Genomic DNA, 27348 nt, shown 5'->3' with positions numbered 1-27348 from the left:
AACAAAATTCTCTGCTAATTATCTAAAAAGATTTGAAGATTTCAATGGAAACAAAGCGAATGGTGACACTGGCATTTCTAAGGTGGGAACTAAACGATGTCAAAGGATAAGAAAGAAATGAAATCTTGCTTGCACGTGCTCAGTTTAAAGTTTAAAAACTCAGAGGGGCAAATCATGCTGCTACTCCAAATATGGTCTGAGTAAGAACTCCAGACATACTCTGTGCTTCCTCTCTCTCTTTTCTTAAGATTCTATTTAGTTATTTGACAGAGAGAGAGAGAGAGAGAGAGGGAGAGAGAGAGAGCACAAGCAGGGAGAGCGGCAGGCAGAGGGAGAAGCAGGCTCCCCACTGAGCAGAGAGCCCGATGAGGGATTTGATCCCTGAACCCTGGGATCAGGACGTGAGCTGAAGGCAGACGCTTAACTGAGACACCCAGGTGCCCCATATTCTTTGCTCGTTAATCTCATTTCTTTAATAAAAAAAATAAAAATAAATAATAATTTTTTAAAGAAAGATTGTGCTCTGATTTGTGCCTGATGCTGTTCTAGCTCCTGGGGACTCAATGAAGAACAAAACAGACATGGTCTGCCCTCATGGAGGTTACGCTGTCTGTTCCCCTGCAGAGGAGGAGGTAGAAGGCAGAGAGGGATATTTGTGAGCAAAAATGAAGGATTTGTTTTCCAATTCCCTTAATGAGATTTTACTCTTATAGTCATATATAAACATGTATCTGCAACAAAATAAGTGACTTAAGCACAAATATAAATCCCTCCTTTTTTTAAGTAAGTGCTACACCCAACATGGGGCTTAGACTCACAACCCCAAGATCAAGAGTTACATGTTCTACTGACTGAGCCAGCCAGGCAACCCATAAATCCTTCTTTTAAAATTCAACCAACCTGGGATGCCTGGGTGGCTCTGTTGGTTAAGCATCTACCTTCGACTTGGGTCATGGTCCCAGGGTCCTGGGATCCATCCCTCCTCAGGCTCCTTGCTCAGCAGGGAGCCTGCTTCTCCCTCTTTCTGCCGCTCCCCCCTGCGTGTGTACTCTCTCTCTCTCTGACAAATAAATAAAATCTTTTAAAAAATAAAATAAAATTCAACCGATCAGCCAAACATTTAACCAAGTGACCTTGTAAAGATCCTTTGTTCTAAGTTCCCACAAACCCTTTAAATGATCACCTTCTGAATTTAACCTTCTACTAAAAGGTAGGTGCTGCCATACTCATGAGCCTGAGACTTTGGAATCAGTGCTTCGCGTTGGTTTTGTTTCTTGGCTCTCAAAATTTGAGTGAGCTGCTTATGTGGTCACCATACCAATTCTGGAACAAACTGTTTAGCAGATACTAAGCCTGAGCCTGTGAGGTCCCACTCACTCCTCCCACTCTGATTTCCCAACTGGGGTGCCAGTTATATCCTGACCCATTTTGTTCTCAACCCCATAATTCTCAGATTCAGAGTTCTGAACTCCAGCTTCTGTATGAACCTAGAGTGCCTTTGGTTGGGTGATATCCTAGACCAGCAATGCCCAATAATGTAGGCATAAGCCACATGCGGCCATGGAGCACTTGACATGTGACTAGTCCAAGTGAAGATGTGCTGTGAGTATAAAATCCACACTAGATTTCTAAGATTTACTATGACAAAAAGAATATAAAACATCTCATAATACTTCTGTATAATGATTAAATATCAAAGCGATATTATTAATATACTAGGTTAAGTAGAATCTATTAAAATTAATTTCACCTCTTCCTTTTTACTTTTTAAAACCACGCCAACTAGAAAATTTTAAATTACATATATGGCTTGCACTGTATTTCCATTGCACAGTACTGTGCTAGACTCCCTTAATGATGTTTTGGATTTCAGCTTTCCATATAGTTTAAGGCCATTTGCTTCCCTGTTAGGAACTCCCTGATTCAACTCCTGCCATTCAGGGGTTCACCTGACCTCAGCTTTTTGCCCCTACCTTGATGGTCAGGCCTTTTGCCAGATATAAGCTCAATTTCAGAACTTCTAAATCAGATGCAAATAAAAAGCAATGGACAGCACTATTTTATAACAGTTATGACAGCTCAATCCGATTCCATTATGCAGTAAACTATGTAAGACAATGCATAGATTGCAAGGAAGCAAGCGAGGTACAGATGCAATGAGCTACTGGCAATGAGCTGACAGTCCAGTGGAAGGGGCAAGTGAGCAGAGCCATGAGAGAGAGGGGGGGGCATGACTCAGTAGGAAGGAGCAGACAAGTTCCCTGGGTGCCTCGGTTCTCACACGGCACCCCAGTTCATCATCACTGCTTGTCTATGTCAGAAAGTTATAATGCGCCACAGGGATTTAGAAATGAGAGAAAAAATCCAGATAGGTGGAGAAATCAGCAAAAGTTTCAAGAGAAAAAATGATAAATGAATTCATGTTTGAAGACTGAGGCAGAAAAATGAAGGATCCTATATTTTGAGTAAAGTGAAGGAGGCAGGAAGGGGAAGGATGAGTAATTGATTTTGGCTGCAGCAAAGGGGCCAAAAGCCTGGAGGGGTAGATGCAAGTTGGGGCACAGAATGTGAGAACACTGGATTCTGGGCCAGGGAGTTTTTACTTAACGTGGTAGACAATGGTGAGCCGTCATAGCTATGCTTTAGGAAGAATAAGCATAATGGTGTATAGTTGCGATGAAATGAAGGAGATGCTAGAAGTGAAAGGACCAGTTAGAAAACTCTTGGAATGGTCTATGCCAGAGAGACTGTCATTCTCCCTTCTATACTCCTGGTAAATATCGCCACCTGATCATGGCATTCTTTCCCAAATGCAATCTCTGAATTCTTAACACTGTGTTTGCAGGAAGCTATACGCTGGCACATGCAAGAAAGCTTATTTTCTATTTTTTTATTTAGCCAAAGTGTTAGGGCCCTTAATCAGGATGGCATCAACACTGGCAGAGGGAAAAAATACCAAATCATCTCAGAGGTTGAATACTTACATCTGGCGTGTCATTGGAGAGGGAAATGATTGCACTAGGCATCCACGCTTGCTTGATTAGGATGGTGCTGGTACTACTGAGAAGCTCAGCAAGACTATGGTCTTCCTTTGGAAGATGATGAGTTTCACTGCAAGCATGCTGCTTATGAACCCCTGGTGGAGAATTTGGGGAGAAAAGCCCAGGAAGGCTTGGAATGTGCCGGCCTGGGGCTATGGATAGAGAATGGGTCAGGAGGTCTTGACGGGAAATTCTTCCACCCAGAAGTCATAGTTGAAGACATGGGCTTAAGTTTAGAGGATGGTGTGGAAAGGAGTGAGGAGAGATTTTTAGAGCATGCTTATATTTGTGTGGCAAGAGGAAGGAGAGGGCCTAGTGTTCATATGGCCACAGAAGCCCAATGAGAGCAAAGCTAATGAGGTGCCATAGACATTGAAGGAGGAGAGAATTTTGTGTAATTTTTTTTATTCTTATGTTAATCCCCATACATTACATCATTAGTTTTAGATGTAGTGGTCCATGATTCATTGTTTGTGCATAACACCCAGTGCTCCATACAGAACGTGCCCTCCTCAATACCCATCACCAGGCTAACCCATCCTCCCACCCCCCTCCCCTCTAGAACCCTCAGTTTGTTTTTCAGAGTCCATCATCTCTCATGGTTCGTCTACCCCTCCAATTTCCCCTGCTTCATTCTTCCCCTCCTGCTACCTTCTTCTTCTTCTTCTTCTTTTTTTTTTCTTAACATATATTGCATTATTTGTTTCAGAGGTACAGATCTGAGATTCAACCGTCTTGCACAATTCACAGCGCTTACCAGAGCACATACCCTCCCCAGTGTCTATCACCCAGTCACTCCATCCCTCCCACCCCACTCCCCACTCCAGCAACCCTCAGTTTGTTTCCTGAGATTAAGAATTCCTCATATCAGTGAGGTCGTATGATACATGTCTTTCTCTATTTGACTTATTTCGCTCAACATAATACCCTCCAGTTCCATCCACGTTGTTGCAAATGGCAGGATCTCATTGAAGGAGGAGAGAATTTTAAGAGGGCCTGTGTTTTGCATCAGAGTGGTTAAAACTGATAAAAAAAAAAAAAGATCATCTAATTTATTAATTGGGGATCACTAGTAATCTTTGAGAGGGTCCTCAAAGTTAGAGATGGTGCAGATGGAAGCAAGTCTGCAATGAAATGAGCTGATCATCAACAGCACAGAAGCACTCTGCATAGGAAAGAACGGCAGAAGAAGGAATACAATTTCTAATGAATTGCAAGAGAGAAGGAATGCATTTTGATTTATGCATGCTAGAGAAAATTGAAATGGATATATTAGTAGGTGAAAAGAAAAGTTTGCCACAAAAAGAGCAAAATTACTATAACCTGGGAAAGATACCACTCATGAAACAAAACAGAGAGCTTAAGAAAAATGTGATCAAGGGCACAGGTGGGGTGAAATTAGGAGGGGCCAGAAGATGGGACTTGTGAGCCAGGAGTGAAGAAAGAGAGGGTGAATAAAAACATAGGAATATTTATCAACTCAGGGAAGGTAAGTAACTTACCACCAGTCACTGCCTCAGTTGGGGAGCCAAGATTCTAGCCCAGGCCTGCCTGGCTTCAAAGCCCAGGGTCATGGCCATTACCCTCAATCCTTAGGGGTTTAAAGTGCATCCTCTGTCACAGAGCCTGACAGACAGAAAGGGTTGAATGTTTGCAGGATACATAAATGAGTGAGTGACCAAATCACTGTATCAGTTACGACCATGCAATACTTGAGATGTACAAGCTCTAAGAAAATGTGCAACATGTTTATTGGTCGCTAGAAATACCATTCTCTGATAGTTTCTCACTCTAGCACCCCAAAATGCCAGCCTTTCAGTCTGGCTCAGGGCTCCAGTCCGATTCAGGCTCTCATGTGGGAACACACATCCACGGGTCAGCCAGCACTCCAGAACACAGCGGGGTTGAAGAGACTTTCTGGCAAGCACAGGCATGTGTGACGCAGGCTTTCAAGGGTGCAGGGGCAGGGGGGAGGGGAGAGATACACTAGTATACTGAGTGAAAGAATGCCTGTGATATTGAAGTATGGTCTATAACATGAAATAGTAACTTAGAAAAAAAGACTCAATATTCACCACATCTGTGGTCTATCCTTCATCACTGTATTTACTTTGCCAGCTTATTTTAATATCAGTAACTACCCAAATTTTCATGCCAACACCACTGTTATATAGTAGCTCAGAAAAGGAGGAGTGGTGAAAAATGAAAATTTATGACTTAAAAAGTCTTTTCAAAGCTGCTTAATTAAAACAACAGAATAAAGTCTTCTCTACAATTCTCCCATTTTCTATTTACAAAAAGTATTGGGATAAAACATCTTCTCTTAGCAAAAACAATAAAATTCACTGGCGATAAAGACATTACTTAGTATGTACCTTGTCAGGTCTAAGGAAGAGAAATTATTTGCAACATTTTTACAAGTAAAAACACAATTTACATGGAGTGGATTCTGTTTCTCTACAACCCATTCTGAATTTGGTATCTTGATGTCTTTATCTCTTTTGATCTATTTCTCTTCTTTTTTTAAAAAGATGTATTTATTTGAGAGAGAGAGAGTGCACATGCAGGGGGGAGGGGCAGAGGGAGAGGTAGAGAGAGAATCTCAAGCAGACACCCCACTGAGCACAGAGCTGGATGAGGCGCTCGATCCCAGAACCCTAAGATTATGACCTGAGCTGAAATCAAGAGACGGTGCCCTTATTTCTCTTCTGTACCACTTGCAATTCCAATCTCCCTTTGTACAAGAAAGTGAGTTGGGAAAAAAACCTTACCAACAGTAACACCTAAATCAGTTTAATAATGCCCACTAGTATTGTTTCATTTTTAATATATGCTGAAAAGAGACAATTCTGGGCATGATTCTCTAATATAAATAACTCTTACACCTAAGGTGGGGAGATAATAGGAAAAAGAGGCCATATCCAGTCTTCTTAAAATCTATAAGGATCACTAAATAAAATAAAGTAAAATAAAATAAAATAAAATAAAATCTACAGGGATCACCACTTACTCCATCAGGGCTCAAGGCAGTCTTAACCAACTTTATTGTAACTGCTTGGCTCCTCTAGAGAACAGAGAACATACTGTCTATTTTCTTAAGATTTTATTTATTTATTTATTTATTTATTTATTTATTTATTTATTTATTATTTATTTATTTATTTGAGAGAGAGAGAGAGAGCATGAAATTGGGGGGAGGAGGCAGAGGGAGCAGCAGACTCCCCACTGAGCAGGGAACCTGACATGGGACTCGATCCCAGAACCCTGAGATCATGACCTGAGCCGAAGGCAAACGCTTAACCAACTGAGCCACCCAGGCACCCCAAGAACATATTCGTCTATTAAAAAACACTAACATTATTATCAAGTTATTACCAATGTTCTAAATGTTTCCCTAAATTCAAGAAGAATATTCCTCTATACTTCCTTTATGTTAGGCTATTAAGGTTTATTCCTATCTGAAGTTCTCTCTATCAAGAATTAAAGTGAATTGTGTTAAAGTTTTGGTCAATTAAGAAACCCCTCCCAAAAAATATTCCTTAATTACTATTTGAATAGTTCAGAAACTCAAGCAAGTCATTAGGAACCACTATTGATATACCACATGTATCTGTAACCAATGTTTTCTATCACTCAAGGGGATCACAACCTTTTGCCAAATACTGGCTTCTTGCTGGAAACTTTTAGTCCTTGTAATCTCAAGAAAAAAATTGTACGGTTTCTCCTCAATCGGGAGCTTTTTTTTTTTTTATTTTTTTATTGTTATGTTAATCCCCATACATTCCATCATTAGTTTTAGATGTAGTGGTCCATGATTCATTGTTTGTGCATAACACCCAGTGCTCCATGCAGAACGTGCCCTCTTTAATACCCATCACCAGACTAACCCATCCTCCCACCCCCCTCCCCTCTAGAACCCTGTTTGTTTTTCAGAGTCCATAGTCTCTCATGGTTCGTCTACCCCTCCAATTTCCCCCGCTTCATTCTTCCCCTCCTGCTACCTTCTTCTTTTATTTTTTTTAACATATATTGTATTATTTGTTTCAGAGGTACAGATCTGAGATTCAACAGTCTTACACAATTCACAGCACTCACCACAGCACATACCCTCCCCAATGTCTATCACCCAGCCACCCCATCCCTCCCACCCCCCACCACTCCAGCAACCCTCAGTTTGTTTCCTGTGATTAAGAATTCCTCATATCAGTGAGATCATATGATACATGTCTTTCTCTGTTTGACTTTCAATCGGGAACTTTATCAATTGTTTTTCTTTTACTCTTCCCTTTGTATAATATGAGAGAAGGGATGAATTATCCATTTTTTGGTACCTGTTACGAGTCAAGCACTGTGCTAAAACCATCTAATAGTGCTGGTAATCCCACTTCATCCCCATTTTACAGGTGAAGAAACCCACTCGGAGAGACTGAGTAACAGCTAGAGAGCAGCGGCAAAATTTGAACCCAAGGGTGGTCCCAAAGCCCAGCTCCCCCCGCTGTCCTGGGTGGCCGGCACAAAGGAGTTTGGTTCCCACTAAGCATGTCCTCCTCCCTGAGCTATAAATGAGTCACTCGCTCACTGAAAACCATAGAAATGGAATCACTGTAAGTGCACTAGTTCTTTTTTTCTCTATTAAAATTTACCCCATTTTAAAATTTTATGTGAGAATCTTGACCATCTCAGAGAACTGCCACACAATCATAAGAATAACTCATTTAAGAGTTCTTAAAGAAAGCTGTGTGGCCATTATTCCCATGGAGGGCTATAGTCAACGTCTCCTAGAACTGTTAATCAAAATCAGAACTGTAGAATTAACGTGGCTTTTTTCAGAGAAATAGTTCTTCAGAGGTGATCGAAGCTCCTTCTTTTGGTCTCTAGAGGGCGATAAAATGTGAGCAATGGCTGAATCCCGGCATTCTGCCTACTTCCCAGGCATGTTCTAGTGTGCCTGGCTCAGGGCCTGGTACATGAAAGGTTCAAGGAATGAATGAAAAAAACGATCATAACTTTCAGTAGAACAATTAAATTTAATCTTGCTTTGTCTTAACAAAAAGATGCATCAAATACAAAGTTTAAAATAAAAATGCGACAAAGGGAGAACCATTTACTATTTAGTATAGTATTTAGTATAATGTATCATTAAGTATTCATGCTCTATGTAAAATAGGACAATTTATCAGGGTTACAAAATCTTTTCAAATGCAGGAGAGTACAACAAAAAAAGATTCAGTTGATTACTTAAATTTCTCTACATACCCACATTTCATTTATATGACATAGAAATAAATCAAATATATGTATCTCAGAGGCAGTCTGTATTAGGTTTCCGTACAAGAGGATATTTTAGTTTTATAAGATTTAGATAGTGATTTTCCTCTGAAGAGCTCAAAGTGCTTTTTCCGTAACATATACATAAAAGGTACCAAACACTTCCCAAAATGCCAAAAGCAACTCAGGTAAACAGTAGAACATGGAATATGAGAATAGTGGGAAAATAAGAACAGAAATGTTGATGTAAATGGATCTAAAAGTGTCAGTGCAGAGTAAATCAATCCTTTCCGCACACAGTATCTTTAAATGCCACTGTCATGTTGTCACCCCTGAGCTAGTAAACAGATATGCCAAGTCAGATCACTCCAGTTGGGTACATGGGGACACAGGGCAAAGGATGCTAATTCCAGGGATGGAATTTGTGGGTGGCCCATCTCCCACATTGAAGGGATCATGGTCTGCTGTGGAGGACATACCTGCTGACACGTGACATCTTTTTAGAAATATGAGGGATATAAAATTAAAGATTGACCATCTCAGAGAATTGCCACACAATCATAAGAATTACTCATTTAAGATCTCTTAAAGAAAGCAGTGTGGCAGTTATCCCCATGGAGGGCTATAGTCAATGTCAGTCAATGTCTAGTCAAAGTGGTATTTGTTTATTTTCTGGGTCTGCCTTCACTTGGAGACATAAAAGTGTGACTAAATATTTAGTAGGCCATTTGAAAATTTGTAAGACAAGAGTCAGCCTCTGGAAGAAAGACTATCTGTGTAAAGATTCTGCTTCTCACACTGGAGTAGATATGAAAATTTTAACAACGTGCCATTGACTCTGTAACTGGAGATGCACATAAATATGAAATTTTCTTAACCATATCCTTTATGATTCTTTAAGATAAAAGATGTATTACACATTATGGGAAACTGAATAGCCCTGGAATTTCAAGAGTATCAATGGCTTCTATTGCATTTTGCATTTTTCGAAAGAATATATATGAATGATATGTATATTTTTCTTCATCGTCTCCCGAAAATATATCAAAGCTTTAATTTAATTTCTGTACTTCTGAAATAAATTAACTTGATAGATCTAATCTTGTCTGTATGAATACACACTGAATTTAGGGCACAGACTTGTGGCTTCTTATCTCTTTTAGCAACCTAAAAATAACAATTGGATGGAATTTCTCCCCAACTTTGATGAAAAGTGCAAGCACACATTTTCCATCATTATCACAGGAAGGGGAAGTAGGTCTGAGTACTGCTAAGGATGAAATAGCATTTGATGTGAACAGTATGAGCCTTTCCATTGAGAGACATTCAACCTGGCCCTGGAATCTGACATGTATGGGTGTAGCTACACACAACAGTGTGTCAGTGGGACAAACGTGGCACAAACACCACTGAATAATGTGGGGTGAGGGTGCTGATTACTTGGAGCGTAAGCAGAAAAACAGCAATCACTATGAGGCTTCGAAAAATCATTTCCATTAGAATCTGAAGAGATCAAAGACTCCGGACTTCTTTTCCAAGAGCTGAACCCTGGCAAAAGTACCATCCTACCCACAAATATACTTCTTCCTTAGTTGTTGTGATCATCAACAACGAATGCTAAAAGCAAGGGGAACAGAGAACTAAACACCAAAGACAGGGAGAAATTCCCAGAAGGCGGATGACAAAGTCCTCAGGGCCCTCAGCTTGGCCTTTCTGCTCTGTCGTGAGCTCTGCAGAGATCAAGCAGGAGGCAGAGCATGGGGTCAGCTCCACCCTTGAAAGATGGGCATAGAATCACGCCGCCTGGAGGGAACAGCTGTGCAACTGGAGGCAAGTTATGTAATGTCTCAGCTTGAGTAGCTTTTTTCCCCTCACATATAAAATGGAGATACTATGACACATGGGGTTGTTTCAAGGTAATTGGCAAGTATACTCAATATGCTATTCATTGTCAAAATGAATACCTGTGTAGGTACAATATGTCAGCTCTAGGAGCACATGAAGGAAATCCCTGACATTTAAAATATGACCCATGAGATGGAGGTAGTAACTTTACAGTGAAGAAATCTGGCAAGTACTACCTCAGCCTAGTGATCAAAGTCAACATCATGATTAATGTCTTATCAATAGCAGGTACCTGTGACATGAGGTGAAGGGGAGGGCACGCCCCTCTGTAGTGTTCCTCCCATGAACCCTAACACCAGGCTAGCTATGATCACATCACCAGACAAACTGGAATTGCAGAAATTCCACAAAATACCTGACTCATACTCTTCAACACTGTCAAGGTCATGAAAAACAAGGAAAATCTGAGAATCTCTCTGAGCCAAAAGGATCCTAAGGATACATGATGCCTAAATATAATGTAGTATCTTGGATGGTATTAGGGGAAACCCTGTGAACCAGAATCATGTTTAGGATTTAATGAGTAATAATGGACTAATGTCAGTTCCTTATTTCTGACAAATGTACCATAGTCATATAAGATGTTAGCCACAGGGGAGTCTAGGTGTGGGGTATATATGGGAACTCTGTACTAACTTTACAAAGTTTTCATGAATCTAAAACTATGTAAAAATAAAACATTTATTTAAAAATATGCTCCATGGAAAATTTGGTGCTTGAGCTGTTGTGGCAAAAGATAGTTGACACATTTCATAGAAGACTGGGAAGTGAGGCGATGGGACTGTCTGAGGACAAATCTAGTTCTCAATCATGCACAGGCAGACATTTTATAATTTGCTGTATTAAGATCTTATTTATTTATTTGACAGAGAGAGAGAGAGAGCACAAGCAGGGGGAGCAGGAGAAAGAGAAGCAGGCTTCCTGTTGAGCAGGGAGCCCAATGCGGAACTCGATCCCGGGACCCTGGGATCATGACCTGAGCCAAAAGCAGATGCTTAACCAACTGAGCCACTCAGGCACCCCTAATTTGCTGTATTAAATGAGGAAGTGTACTGCTATATTCTTAAATGCTCCTAAAGCATGGTTAATTGATTGTCCCTCTAGCCACGTCTAGCTCAGTTAAATGTTAATCAAATGGGAACAACTGTCAGTCTTGGTGGGTGGAAACTGGATTTCGGAGCCAGGCAAAGGAGGATTCAAGTCTTGGCCTTGTAGTCCCACTAGTCACATTTAGGGTCACTCTGATTTTTGGTTTCTCTATTAAACGGGCTTACTTATGCCTGGGGAGTGTTAAACCACATACACGCAGTATCTAAGTCTTACAAATGCTCAAGAAATGTCAGTTTCCTCCCTTTCTACTTCTATTTTCAACTGCTACCATCGAACTACCTCTCCAACATCTCTGCCTGGATGTCTTCCAAATATCTCAAATTTAACAGGTTTCAAACCACACTCCTGATTCATCTTACACCCCCTTCTCACGCTCCTTCTCCTGCCAACATGTTTTTCTCCCAGACTTCCCCCGTTCAGTAAATGGCATCGCCAGCCCACCAGACACCCAGTTGCTCATGCCAGAAATGTAGAAGTCATCCTTGTTTCCTTCCTTTCTCTCACTCTCGCCCTCCCCATCCATCCCTTCAGCAAGTCTTGTCCTCTCCACCTGTGAGATAGTTGTCAGGTCTGATCCACCTCTCTCCATCAGCCTTGCCACCAGCCTATTCCAAGCCATTAGTGCCGTGAACGGGTCTTCTCACTTCTGCCCATCACAGTCAAGTACAGTTTTAAAAGCATTTACTGGGGCATGTCATTTCCATTCTTAACAGATTTCAAGGACTTCTCACAATTTTTAGAATAAAGTCAAATCCCCACAGCATGGCACACCACTCTTTTTTTTTTTTTAATGATTTTCTTTATTTATTGGAGAGAGAGAGAGAGAGAAATGGAGATACCAAGAGAGAGCAGGAGCAGGGAGGAGAGGGAGAAGCAGGCTTCCCACTGAGCAGGGAGCCCGATGCGGGGCTCGATCCTGGGACCCTGGGATCATGACCTGAGCCGAAGGCAGACACTTAACCAACTGAGCCACCCAGGCGCCCCATGACACACCACTCTTCCTCTCAATGGCCATCCAGGGCCATACAGACTTTTCTCAGTTCCCTCTTTTGGGAATGCTATTTCCCTAGCATGTCCCATAACTGGCTACTTCCCAACCTTTAGGGATTGATGGCTTCTCTCTCTTCTCATAATATTTTCAAGGGCTGTTTTTCCTCTCTCATCATTCCTTATTCATTTTCTTCATAGCAGCTCACATTTTGCAATGCTTTCTCTCTTTGTTTGCTGTGTCTCACCTCACAATTTTGTTAGATTTCAGAGGGAAGAGAATAAGTCTTTTTGTTCATGAAACAAACCCAGTGTCTAGAAAACTCCCTGGCATATAGCGGGTACCCAATTTATTGAATGAATGAATTTATTGAATGAATGAATCAGTAAATAAGGTATCTTTCAATTCTCTGGAAAAGTCCCATAAAAATGTAGACTCGTAGCATGATCCTAATTTTATTAAGTAAATCATATGATAAATACATAGAAATAAGACAAAATTCACCAAAATGTTTATGGCTATTACCTTTTACTAATGGAGGTAGAGTTTACTTTAATTTTTTCATATTTCTGTATTTTCCAATTTCTCTACCATGAATATTACCTTGATGCTACAGAAGAAATTTTATTTTATGCTAAAATACAGAACAGTGAATTCATGACAAAAAGAATAAGGTGCTCTCTAGGTAAGTAAACCTTTTGTGTGTGTGTATGCTGCCAGTGTGTGTGTATGCTGCCATCTAAGGAGGTTCTTGTTATTTTATTCTGTTAAAAATACACGGTTTCTACAGGCTGAAGTCACTGTTTTAATTTTAGCACCGACCAGCTCTGTGTTCGACAAACAGAAACCTCATAGAGTTTCCCTGGATGGGACACAGAGATGGCAATCATAATGCCTGCCCTACCTTTGTCTTTGGGGAACTATAAAATACCATAAAAATTTAGTTGTCATGATCTTCCTCAAGTCCCATCTGTATGCTACCAGAACCTTCCAGAAGAGATGCACATATTCTGTTTATAAAATATATTAATATATGGAAACATGAAAGCCGGTTTTCTCTGTAACCAGAGTGGCTGTTCTAACAGGTCCTACTGTACACTTGAGCAAGATGCTGTTTCTCTAAATAAAGATGACAAAAAATATTGGGATAATAGTGACACTGCTGTCATATAAATTCAGAAAGAAAAAGAGGCCTGGTGACTCAAACATTGTATTTGACAGGATGATTCAGAGTGGAAACAGAAGGAAGGTGAGTGAGTCAAACTCTAGAGGTCTGAGTATAAATATGTATTCCGTCCAATTCACTCATTCAACCAACAAATATTTAGTGAGCTTCAGCTATGCACTAGACACTTTCCTGGACCCTACATATACAGCAGTGGGCGGGGGGGGAAGGACAAACATAATACCTTTATGGAATGAACAAGATAACTGAATAAATGATAGAGAAGTGATAAATGGGGACATATAAAACAAGCAAAGGAGATGGAGAGTTGCAACCCAGAATAGGAAGTTGTGATTTAAATAGAGCCGTCAGGGCCAAAAAGTCAAAAAGGCAACTTACCAAAGAGTATTTGAATTGGGCAAGGGGGCAACCTATGTGGATATCTGGGGAAAAGTAGTCCAAGTAGAGAGAACAGCCAAGTTCAAAGGACCAGGCAGGCATATTTGGGGACTATTAAAGAAACCAGTGTGGCCAGAGCAGAGCGAGCTGGGGAAGAAGAGAAGAGAAAAAAGTCGGGAGGAAACAGGAGACTGGCTTCCATAGGGCCCTATAGCCACTGCTCCAACTTTGGCTTTTACTTTGAATGAAACGGAGAGCCGAGGGGTGACATGATCTGACTTGTGTTTTGACAATATCACTCTATTACACTCTGACTACTGTCTTGAGAACAAGCTCTAGGGGCAAAGGTGAGGATGGAGGCATGGAAAACCATTAGGAGACTATTGCCTCCTGGCCAGAAGTGCTATCGGCTTAGACCAGAGTGGTAGTAGTATGGGTAAAGGGGGCAAGATTTAGGATATATTTTGAAGGTAGAACCAAAAGAATTTGCTGTAGGCCTGGCCAAGATGAATCAAATATGACTTGAAGGTTTTTGGCTTGAGTAACTGGAAGGATAGAGTGGCCACAAATTGGCATGGGGAGAAGATCAGGAGATCCCTCATAGATATCCAAGTGGAGCTATCAGGTAAGCAGGTGGATACACCAGTTGGAAATTTAGGGGAGAGGTTCAGAGCAGAAGGAAATTTTACTAGTCTCACTGGATTAATCATATTTCAAGCCACAAGACTGACTGAGATCCCAAAGGCATGCAAGTAAATAAAGAAACAATCCAAGTTTTGAGCTCTGGATGTGAGAAGGAACAAGAAAAAAAAAAGTTAGAACAGCCAGAGAAATAGAAGGAAAGCCAAGAGAATGGTTATTCTGGAAGCTAAGTGCAAAAAGAATCTAGGGAAGATTATTGGTCAATAGGTCAAATGCTACTGCCAGGTCACAGAATAGGCAACTGGCCATAGGGCTTAACAATATGGAAACCACTGGTAAGAGACCTTGACAAGGATAGTTTTAGTGGAATGGTGAGGGTGAAAGCCTAACTAAAATGAGATTAAGAGAGAAAGAGATGAGTTAAAATGGAAATAGTGATAGAGAACATGTTTGGAAGATTTGATATCAGAGAGTCCAGAGAAGTAGACAGTAGGAAGAGTGGGCAATGGTTATTTCTAAGTAGTTCTCCTGAAAGAAAAGCAGAAAAATGGCCTGGGGTTACAAAAAAGACATCAAGGAAGATAGAGCTGGTGCTGACAAGTCCAGTGTGAGAAAGCTTTGTCCAGTCTGGTGAGGAGGTACAAGAAAGGATGTGGTACCCTAACACAGAGTTAAACAAAATTGATAAATGGTGTGTGGTTGGAGAATAGGAAAATGCCCCCAGAGGAAGAGTATTAGACATGAGTGTGTATTCCAGATTAGTGACTTTCATCAACATACAAAAATCAATTGATGTGATATACCACATTAACAGGTAGAAGGATAAAAACCACACAATTATCACAATAGATGCAGAAAAAGCACTTGACAAAATTCAACACCTCTTCATCATAAAGACTCTCAACAAACTAGGTATAGAAGGAAATTAGATTAGTAAATTTCAGCCTTTTAATTAGAATTTAATACAAACTATATTCCCAGCCACTTGCATGAGAATACATGTAATTTTAACATCTATTGCCTACAATTTATGACAAAAGGCTACATGAGTTCAGTAATCCTCTTATTTGAACTTGTGTTTTATGAACTAATCATAATACTGTTTGACAAAAAAGTATGCATATATGTTTGAAACATTCTGTATTATCTTTCCAGTCCGCAGATGACATCTGATATGCATATGGCTCTACTGATCCCTCTTAACAATAACTCCTCTCTAGATTTTAGGGAAGATGGATTTGATGGTACATCTCTCTTCAGTCTTGTTCATATGTTCATATATTCATATTTACTGAGCACCTATATGTGCCAGGACACTATTCATCTGTTTTCCCCTTTGGATTCTATGTTCCTGTCAGGTGAGGGCACTTCCTCAAGTATGCCATGATCTCTCTGGCTTCCAGATCTTTCCTCACATTGTTCTTTGCCCCAAGGGGCCCTTTCTCCTCATTTCTCCCAGTCAGCTTCCAATTGTCATTCTGAACTCCATGGAGATATCACTATCTCTAGAAAGTTTCATTTAGGATGACAGTATTTCCCCTTGGCATGAAGAAAAATGCATGTGTAAACCAACAAGAGGCTCTGGTCTCCATCAGCTACTCCTTCGAAAGCCCTGGAGTTAGTTCTGGTCCTTCTATTCATATGTGCCCATTACCAACTTTTCTAGAGTTTGAGATCCAGACCATATTAAGTGTTAAGATCTGGAAGACATTACAAAGACAATGTGGAATACTGTAAGTGCTTTATTTTTTTTTTATTTTTTTATTTTTTAAAGATTTTATTTATTATTTGACAGAGAGAGAGAGAGAGAGCACATGAGAGGGGGGAGGGGCAGAGGGAGAAGCAGACTCCCCGCCGAGCAGGGAGCCCGATGCGGGACTCGATCCCGGAACTCCTGATCATGACCTGAGCCGAAGGCAGTCGCTTAACCAACTGAGCCACCCAGGCGCCCCCTGTAAGTGCTTTAGATGAATGTAAAGCAGATGGGAGGTCAAAAGGTACAGATTCCCAGTTACAAAATAAATAAGTCCTAGAGATATAATGTACAGCCTGGCAACTAGAATTAATAATACTGTACTGTATATTTGAAAGTTGCTAAGAGAGTCTTAGAAGTTCTCATCACAAGAAAAAAAAAATTGTAACTGTGTGGTGATGGATAACCAGACTTATTGTGGTGATCATTTCACAATATATACAAATAATGAATCATGTTATATACCTGGAGCTAATATAATGTTGTATGTCAATTATATTTCAAGAAAAATAGATAGATAGATACATATATACATACATAAAGCAGATAAGGGATTAGAGAAGGCTTGGGGGGGAAACAGATTTGTCCTGGAAGCTGACAATTTTTTTGTGCTTTGATGTGAAATTAAATGAGATGACACATTTGAAACACTTTGCAAAGCACTGGCAACTAGTATGGATGTCATGAATGGCAGCTTTCTGATGATGATGCCAACCAGGACATACTGGCATGAGAGGCAATGGTGAATTTAAATACCAAAAGGCCCTTTAGAAAGATCACAGGAAGGATTGATAATCAAGGATGAATATAAAAAATAGACAGGATCTGTAAGCACAGAAGGATTGTTAAGATTTGCACACAAACGTGCTAAGAATACTAAGGGTAGTTTGTTAGGTTGAGACCAAGGAAGTAGCCTAGTAAGGAGGCAAACACTTGCTGTTTAAAGCCAATGATTGAATCTTAAGGGAAACAGAGAAATAAACAATGGAACTATTCAATCCCAACTCTACATCTATTTCCTGAGAGAGATATGAGAATAGAAAGAGTAGAATTTGCCTTTACACGAGAACACAGATTCAGGCAGGCTAAGAGGACTTGGCCTTTGCCTTGGTCAGGAGTGGTAGTGAGGGTTGGGGATAGGATTTTTTTTTTTTAATAAATGAATTTCTAGTCGCACCATTTCCTTCAAGGCTCTATTTTTCTGGTCCTTTTATATCCATATGCCTATAGCCAACCTTTTTAGAATTTGGAATCCAAGCCATACAGGTACCATCATCAGATCTTAAGGTCTGGAAGACTTTTCTCCCACTTCCACCAGCCAGCCAAAGCCAATATCCTCTCTCCAAGAAAGAAGGATTTGTTATATACTTCACTCATATTTTGAATAACTTCTGCATAGAAACATTATTACACAACCCATGGCTTTTAGGTGGAACAGGTCTATTGGATTTTATTTCATTTGTGCTATTGGTTAGTCATTTGTAAGCTGGACTAGAAGAGTTAACTCCTTGTACAGTGTTTCTATAGTAAAATGGAAAAATATGTTCTGAGTTCCAAAAAACTGACTTCATTATTCTTTCAGTGACTTAATTAATAAACATGCCTTGACACCCTTCTATAGGCCAGGCTCTGTGACTCAAAAATGAAGGAAGACACAGTATCCTCAAGAAATTACCAACCATACCTTTTACTGTCTCATTCTGAAACAATTATAATATATGATATAATACATGCCATCTAAACATCCTATGGGAATGGAGGAGATAGAGTGATCATTGTTGCTTGGGGTGTTAGGGAAGGTTTCAAAAGACACTTTCAAGCTAAGTTTTTAATAGGCAGCAGAGAAACCTAAAGAGCATTTTAGGCATACCGTTGAGATGAGAACCCATTGAGAATTGGGTGTTTTATTCCTCTTAGACTCCTCCTGTATAAAGCCTGATACATAGTAGGTGTTCAGTAAATCATTGCTGAGTTAAAAAATGGATGAGAATGTAAAATATGTGATTTAGGATAGATATAAAATAGATGGAGGGTAGGAAAGATGAGGGAAAAATAGCTATTTGTGCTTTTAAGTTTGGGTACAGTTTTCTTAGGAAAAACTGGGTGGGTTAAGTCTGACTATGACTTCTAGGTACAGAGAATAACAGTGATGAAAACAAGAAAGCATGAATGGTGTGTGAGGAACAATGAGAAATCTAATGGGGCCAGAATTTAATGTATGCAAACAGGGATGCATTATTGTTTTCATGGCCTTAGGCACTTTTGCATTTGTGGACCCATTCCTCCATTAGAAACCATATTAAAAATGATATTTTACAGCTGTGTTGGTATAAAGCTAAATATATTCAGTCTGAATTCATGATTATTATTACCATTATATTCATTTTTTCTTCTAATTTTATAATTCATTAAAATTATAATATTGTCATGAACCCCAAAGAGCATTTTGGGCCCTAGGTACTGTGCTATCATACCTGGTAGATAAGTTGGCCCTATGGATAAACCAAGCAGGAGGAGATAGGTCTGGAAAGACAGGTGAAGACTGAATGAGGAGAGCCTCACAGGCTATGCTAAGGCAGGTGAAGATTAACGAGTAGGGGAAAGACATGGTTAGAATTCTTATAAGAAAGAATAGAAATAAAAATGTTCAGAAAGAGATGGGAGGCTCTTGAAACCAAAGACTAACCAGGATATGACAACCATCTAGGAAAGATGGAGAAGACCCTTAGCTGGTAGAAAGCATGAGGATGATGAACTGAAGCAGCTATAAGAATTGAAGCCAGACTGAATGGGGGGGGGGGTGGCAGAAAAGAACTGTCATTTCCAACCTGGATGACCAGAAGAACAGCAAGGCCAGGAGAAGAAGGGCAGGAGGGGAAGTGGATTTGGTAGAGACGGGCTACGAGGGTGAAGGGTATGAATATCTTTTCACGATCAGAAACACTATGAAACATAAAGTTACCTCAAAAATTACAATTTCTGGACTAGAGGGTGCTATGCTAAGTGAAATAAGCCACATAGAAAAAGATAAATACCATATAATTTCATTTATTTGTGGCATCTAAAAAATATGAACAAACAAAACAGAAAGAGACTCATAAACACAGACAACAAATTGGTTGTAGCCACAGGGGAGTGGGCTGGGAGAATGGGCGAATAGGGGAAGGGGATTCAAAGGTACAAACTTCTAGTTATAAAATAAATGAGTCATGGGTATGCAACATGCAGCACAGGGAATAGAGACAATAATATTGTAACAACTTTGTATGGAGACAGGTGGTAGTTAGATTTATAGTGGCGATCACTTCCCAATGTGTATAAGTGTCAAATCACTATGTTGTACCCCTGAAATTAAGATAATTTTGCATGTCAACTACAAAAAAAGAAAAGATGCTCTCTTTAACTCTCTGCTGCTACTTTGACCTCACTACCACTCTCTTTATAAAAGGCAGGTACAACTAAAGAAAACATTAGCTGTGTGCCTACCAAACACAAGCCTTTATTCTCAAAACATAAATTTTACTATGAAATCAATACCCACCTATCTGGTGTAGCAAATAATTATAGAGAGAAAAAGAAGATCAATCAGACATAAACATAACCAAAACATATGCCTTCAGTTCACAAATAGATATTTTAATATATACCTTAGGCGAGAATAAAGCAAGCTAAGTATCTAGGGATTTTAGCTAAACTGTGCAAAATAATAATTATTCCACAAATGATCATATTTAATTTTAACTGGCCAGGAGCCAAACTCATTTTTTTCTTTTCTGCATTAATTATCCTTAGCATTATTAAAAATGTTTCTGAGCAAAGCAACATTTTTACTGAGTAAATACTATAGAAACTCAGTAATTAGAATAATTGAGGATCATCTGAAGGGGTCATAGTTTAGCATTTTTTAATATTTTAGAAAAATATGATTTTATTGCTTTCAAATACAAAGAGTAATTCATACTGTGCTAACAAGGAATTGCCTAGTAGAAGGTTTTTATCAAAGATACATCTAATGGATAAATATATACTTTTTGTAAACATTAAGCTTTAAAAAGGCTTACATTATTTATTTCCATTATGGAGATGCCTGTTAGGACAAAGTAAGTTTTTGCCTAGCATAAATGATACATAAATAATGACTCAATGGGATCTTTACGAATGAGGTTTTACTTTATGCCTATGCCTTTCCAAACCACATTAACAATTTGAGCTATGAAATGTCTTTTGCTTTTCACACAGGTCTATAGCAATTTGGTGCCTCATTTTGGGGGAAGGCATTTATTAAACCACATTCAACACGTGGACCAGTGTGGAAGTAGGATTGGGGGCTGAGGAGTAGGGGTGGAGGAGATGGGACACGATAGGCTTTTCTGACATCAAAATTTCATGAAGTCCTGATGGGCAGGATGAATATATAAAATCTATAAAGAACTTATCAAACTCAACACCCAAAAAACAAGAAATCAGCCAAGAAATGGGCAGAAGACATGAACAGACATTTCTCCAAAGAAGACATACAAATGGCCAATAGACACATGAAAAAATGCTCAACATCACTCATCATCAGGGAAATACAAATCAAAATTACAATGAGATACTACCTCACACTGGTCAGAATGGCTAAAATGAACAACTCAGGAAACAACAGATGTCAGCGAGGATGCGGAGAAAGGGGAACCCTCTTACACTGTTGGTGGGAATGCAGATTGGTGCAGCCACTCTGGAAGAAGGTTCTTTAAAAAGTTAAAAACAGAACTACCCGGGGTGCCTGGGTGGCTCAGTCGGTTAAGCATCTGCCTTTGGCTCAGGTCATGGTCCCAGGGTCCTGGGATCGAGCCCCGCATCAGGCTCCCTGCTCGGCGGGGAGCCTGCTTCTCCCTCTCCCTCTGCTGCTCCCCCTGCTTGTGCTCTCTCTCTGTCAAATAAATAAATAAAACCTTTAAAAAAATAAAATTAAATTAAAAAAATAAAAATAAAAAATAAAAACAGAACTACCCTATGACCCAGCAATTGCACTACTAGGGATTTATCCAAAGGATACAAAAATAGTGATTCAAAGGGGCACATTCACCCCAATGTTTATGGAAGCAATGTCCACCATAGCCAAAATATGGAAAGAGCCCAGATGTCCATCAACAGATGAATAGATAAAAAAAATGTGGGGTATATACACACACACACACACACACAAATCACGCAATGGAGTATTACTCAGCAATCAAAAAGAATGAAATCTTGCCATTGCAATGACATGGATGGAACTAGAGGGTATTATGCTAAGCAAAATAAGTCAGTCAAAGAAAAACAAATATCATATGATTTCACTTGTATGTGGAATTTAAGAAACAAAACATGAACATAGGGGAAGGGAAGGAAAAATAAAGTAAGATAAAAACAGAGGGAGGTAAACCATAAGAGACTCTTAACTACAGAAAACAAACTGAGTGTTGCTGGAGGGGAAGTGGGTGGGGGGATGGAGTAATTGGGTGATGGGCACTTGATGTAATGAGCACTGCGTGTTATATGCAACTGATGAATCACTAAATCCTACCCCTGAAACTAAATTTAATTTAAATTTAAAAAGCTAAGGGGAAAGCAAAAAAAAAGTCACAAATTGACTTGAATTTAATCCATGAATTTAATCTTTCTTCAGAGCCTATTGACTTTTAACTTAGCTTTACTTCAAACAAGCTTATTTATCAAATTTCTTACCCCAGGGCAGTTTAGAAGCAGCAAATGAGTAGTTCATAGGAACAGATTTATGTACTTTAAAAAGATCGGAAATGTAGAAAAAGCTTTATGCATGAAGATGTTCATAATGAGGTATTTGCAACAGTAAAATATTGGGGAAAATTCAACAGAAAAATACTGGAAAATAAATCACAGAACAGCAATATGACAGAATGCTGTACATTTATTAAAATAATTATATGGTAATAGTCTTATGTCCTATGTTATTAAATGAAAAAGTAGGATATAAGATTGTCAGTATAGTAAACTCTCAACTGTTTAGTAGAACAGTAGAAATGTGATAATACATGCACTTTATACCCATTTATGGTGATAGTATTAAAATGAGAAAATCTATAAGCAAATGAGGAAATAATTAGAAGGATGGCCCCTTATGTCCTAGATAGCCTACTGTATGGGAAGATCTGAGAAGTTTATGTACACTACAAAGAAAGATGTAATGAAGCTCGAGAACTTGAATTAAATATAAAATATACTTTAAAGTCTGACAGCATGAGTCTGCTCCTGACTGAATTTTATTTATTTTTTGTCACTGATAAATTCTATTACAATAATAAACAATGCAGTTGTTTAACTGAGTCATTCTTACATCAGCATTGCTTTCTGGGAAGAACCATAGTTTCAGAAAGGGAGAAGCTCCATCTGCTCCATGCCCTTTGTCAACTGACAGGAGCTCTGAGGAATCTCTTCAGCCTGCTGGGTAAAGTGCTTCTCTTCCCTTTTACTGGCACATGAGGGCAATCTCAGATAGGTGGGACACACACAGACAAAAAGGCAAGAGGGAATTGTTAGAGTTTGAGTAGTGATTATATCTGGGAGATGGGATTTCAAGTGCTACCTATTTTCTTCTTTTCAAAATATGTTACTTTTACAAGTAGAATAGAAGGCGATTTTAAACACATTCTAGGGGAAAAGTTGGTAAATGTTAGAATCAGGAAGTGAGGTGTTCCTTTAGGTAGGCACAAGAAAGGAAGCTTGATGATTGAGAGGGAGACAAAAAAATAATATGAGCACCAAAAATCATAGAAATATGGGACAATGTAATATAGGGAAAGTAGCTTTATGTAAATATATCAACCTTGAGACTATCATTTATTCAACTGTCATTTACTGTGCACCTACTAAGTGTTGGGTGCCTCACTGTATTTGATTCAATACAATAACGGATATATATATTGGTAACCATGAGTCCATGTGCACAAAAAATCAAGTGGTGTTTAGCAATTCTATTTATGAGAGTAGAGGTTTCCCTTCCCAATAATTTGGTGGACATGATGCTCAGAGAAATCGTCCTAGTACAGCAAACCTGAAAATACTAGACAAATACAAGTGAAAAAAAAAAGTTTTTTTCATTGTTTGGCTGACTGGCCTAAAAAAAAGAGAATTTCCCAGAAACCAAATACTTCAGAAAGCACAACTAAGAGGAATAAGTGAGGGCTAGGCTTGCGAGCTCCGCGGAGGAGCTGGAGGTTGGGCCGCAGTTACCTCCGCGTCAGCTCCGGGTCCCTGGCCCCTCAGCAGCATGGCGTGCAGGGCGACGTTGAAGCGGCCCATGGAGTTCGAGGCGGCTCTACTGAGCCCTGGTTCCCGGAAGCGGCGGTGCTGTGCCCCTCTGCCCAGCCCCACTCTGGGCCTCAGGCCCCTGGACGCCAAGCCTCCACCGTTTCTCCAGTCGCAGACCCCACCGCCAACTCTGCAGCCCGCCCCGCCCGGCAGCAAGCGGCACCTTCCAACACCGGAACAAATTTTTCTGAACATAAAACAAGAATATAGTTGTTATCAAAGGTGGAGACATTTAGAAGTTGTTCTTAATCAGAGTGAAGCTTGTACTTTGGAAAGTCAGCCTCATTCCTCAGCACTCACAGCACCTACTTCTCCAGGTTCCTCCTGGATAAAGAAGGACCAGCCCACCTTTACCCTCTGAGAAGTTGGAATAATATGTGAGCGTCTCTTAAAAGACTATGAAGATAAAAATCGGGAAGAGTATGAGCAAATCCTCGATACCAAACTAGCAGAATATGAATCTTTTGTGAAATTCACACATGATCAGATTATGCAACGATATGGGACAAGGCCAACAAGCTACGTATCCTGAAGCTTTCTTGCATATTTGGTACCAGGTTTGACCTCAAGAGATGGCTGCTGTACACTTTTTGCAACTGGTTTGATATCACATTTCAGCACCAACTTTGCATCCTGAGAACACTTAAATGTTTCTGCAGGTCCATTTTATACAACTTGAAAGACCTTAAAACTTTCTGGTTGCCACAAGCATATTTTTCTTTTCTGCTCATCCAATAAACAGCTATGCCCTACTGTGATAGATTTTCCAAACAAAAATACCTGGAGCAGCAGTTTAGCAAAATATGCCCTCAGTGGCACTCAACAAATGGAGTTTCCCCAAGCAGAGTTCTATAAGAAATGAAATGGAACAAATAATTCTAAAATTTGTATGGAACCAGGAAAGACCCCGAATAGCCAGAGGAATATTGAAAAAGACAAGCAAAGCTGGTGGCATCACAATTCCAGACTTCCAGCTCTATTACAAAGCTGTAAGAATCAAGACAGTATAGTACTGTCACAAAAATAGACACATACATCAATGGAACAGAATAGAGAGCCCAGAAATGGACCCTCAACTCTATGGTCAACTAATCTTCAACAGAGCAGGAGAGACTATCCAATGGAAAAAAGACAGTCTGTTCAACAAATGGAGCTGGGAAAATTGGACAGCCACATGCAGAAGAATGAAACTGGACCATTTCCTTACACCACACGCAAAAATAGACTCAAAATGGATGAAAGACCTAAATGTTAGACAGGAATCCATCAAAATCCTAAAGGAGAACACAGGCAGCAACCTCTTTGACCTCAGCCACAGCAACTTCTTCCTAGAAACATTGCCAAAGTCAAGGGAAGCAAGGGCAAAAATGAACTATTGGGACTTCATCAAGATAAAAAGCTTTTCACACCAAAAGAAACAGTCAACAAAACCAAAAGACAACCGACAGAATGGGAGAAGATATTTGAAAATGACAGATCAAAAGCGCTAGTATCCAAAATCTATAAATAACTTATCAAACTCAACACCCAAAGAACAATGATCCAATCAAGAAGTGGGCAGAAGACACGAACAGACATTTTTCCAAAGAAGCCATCCAAATGGCCAACAGACACATGAAAAAGTGTTCAACATCACTCGGCATCAGAGAAATCCAAATCAAAACCTCAATGAGATACCACCTCACACCAGTCAGAATGGCTAAAATTAACAAGTCAGGAAATGACAGATGTTGGCAGGGATGCGGAGAAAGAGGAACCCTCCTACATTGTTGGTGGTAATGCAAGCTGATGCAGCCACTCTGGCAAACAGTATGGAGGTTCCTCAAAAAGTTGAAAATAGAGCTACTGTAAAACCTAGCAATTGCACTACTGGGTATTTACCCCAAAGATACAAATGTAGTGATCGAAGGGGTATGTACACCCCAATGTTTATAGCAGCAATGTCCACAATAGCCAAACTATGGAAAGAGCCAAGATGCCCATCAACAGATGAATGGATAAAGAAGATGTGGTATATATAAACCATGGAATATTATGCAGCCATCAAAAGGAATGAGATCTTGCCATTTGCAACGACGTGGATGGAACTGGAGGGTATTATGCTGAGTGAAATAAGTCAATCAGAGAAAGACATGTATCATATGATCTCACTGATATGAGGAATTCTTCATCTCAGGAAACAAACTGAGGGTTGCTGGAGGGGAGGGGGGTGGGAGGGATGGTGTGGCTGGGTGATGGACACTGGGGAGGGTATGTGCTATGGTGAGCGCTGTGAATTGTGTAAGACTGATGAATCACAGACCTGTACCTCTGAAACAAATAATACATTATATGTTAAAACAAAAAAGAAGATAGTAGGAAGGGAAAAATGAAGGGGGGGAAATCGGAATGAGAGACAAACCATGAGAGACTATGGACTCTGAGAAACAAACTGAGGGTTCTAGAGGGGAGGGGGGTAGGGGGATGGGTTAGCCTGGTGATGGGTATTAAAGAGGGTACGTACTGCACGGAGCACTGGGTGTTATACGCAAACAATGAATCATGGACACTACATCAAAAACTAATGATATAATGTATGGTGATTAACATAACATAATAAAAAAAGGGGGGGAAGTGAGTTTTGAAGCTGGTATTTACTGTGTAGGTATCTGCTAGTAGCCTGAGGTTCTGTGTGTGTGTGTGTGTTGTTGTTGTTGTTGTTGTTGTTGTTTATTTGAGCTGTTCATTCTGGTAACAGAAGGCCAAACTATAGGCCCAAGGAAAATAAACTGGAGAACTGGAGAATCTCACATAAGTCCAGGGTCCCCAGATGGCTACTTGCTCAACAGATGAACCAGGAAAAATCTCTGACTTCTGAGGAGTGGGTGGGATATGTTCGAAACTCAGCCCTGGCTCTGGAAGATTGGGAAAAAGAAAAAGGAGACCATAGTTTTTACTCATATTGGTTTGGAAGCTGGATTAATAAGAATCTATGTGGTTAAAAAATTAACCCAAAAAAATCCTGGGTTAGTAATGCTCCTAGATGCCTAGTAGAAGCAAACGTAAAACCACTATGGAGGAACACACTTTAAACCTAGGCTTCAAAAATTTACCACAGAAAAATTTTAAAGAAAATTAACTCACAATGGGAAAAAAAAAATCACCGAACCCATGAGGAAATAAGCTACCATGGATGAGAGTCATCAGAAGCAACATATATAGAATTTGAGCTAGATGAGCTGCATATATTAGAATTTTCAAGTACAAAGTATAATAGGCATGTTTAATATTTAAAAGAATAAACTAAAATTCTTGGAGGTATTAAGTAACATTTCAGAATTGAACAAGCATATATGAAAAATAACCAAATAGGACTTCTGGAGATAAAGTGAATAACTATTTAAAGTTACAACTCAGACTATAGATAAAAGAGCAGAATTAATGAACTGAAATAGAGGTAAATGTATATTAAATCAAATGCTGCAAAAAGAAAGAAAAACATGGTAAAGAAACATGGAGAATAAAGTGAAAAGTTCTGACCTATATACTCACAGTTCTTAAAGGATATCAGGGGAAGAGGTAAGTTTTGATGATATATTGGCTGGAAATTTTCCAGAACTGATGAAACACAATGATCCTCAAATACAGAAAGTACAAAAAAAACTTCACAAAGAATGAAAAAAAATGAAATCTATATCTAGATACATCACAGAGGGACTACAAAGCAACAATGACAAAGAGAAAACAAAAGTGGAAAGAAAAGAGTTCAATTAAAATGGCAGCT

The 27348-nt window shown here is 39.5% G+C and overlaps 1 protein-coding gene and 1 pseudogene across 1 annotated transcript in view; one reads left to right on the top strand and one right to left on the bottom strand.

The window, feature by feature from the left end:
• The window catches only part of ADAMTSL1 (ADAMTS like 1), a 939419-nt gene that overhangs the window by 596272 nt on the left and 315799 nt on the right, over positions 1-27348 (bottom strand). The gene's annotated exons all lie outside the window — the stretch shown is intronic.
• LOC123849351 (akirin-1-like) lies at positions 23545-24363 on the top strand (annotated as a pseudogene).

Source organism: Mirounga angustirostris, unplaced genomic scaffold (assembly GCF_029215605.1).
Source record: "Mirounga angustirostris isolate CCGP_5_RB_7025 unplaced genomic scaffold, mMirAng1.0.hap1 SCAF_15, whole genome shotgun sequence".
In the NCBI taxonomy this organism is placed as follows: Eukaryota; Metazoa; Chordata; class Mammalia; order Carnivora; family Phocidae; genus Mirounga; species Mirounga angustirostris.
Note: the sequence above shows the minus strand (reverse complement) of the source record. Positions and strands in the feature narration are given on the sequence as shown.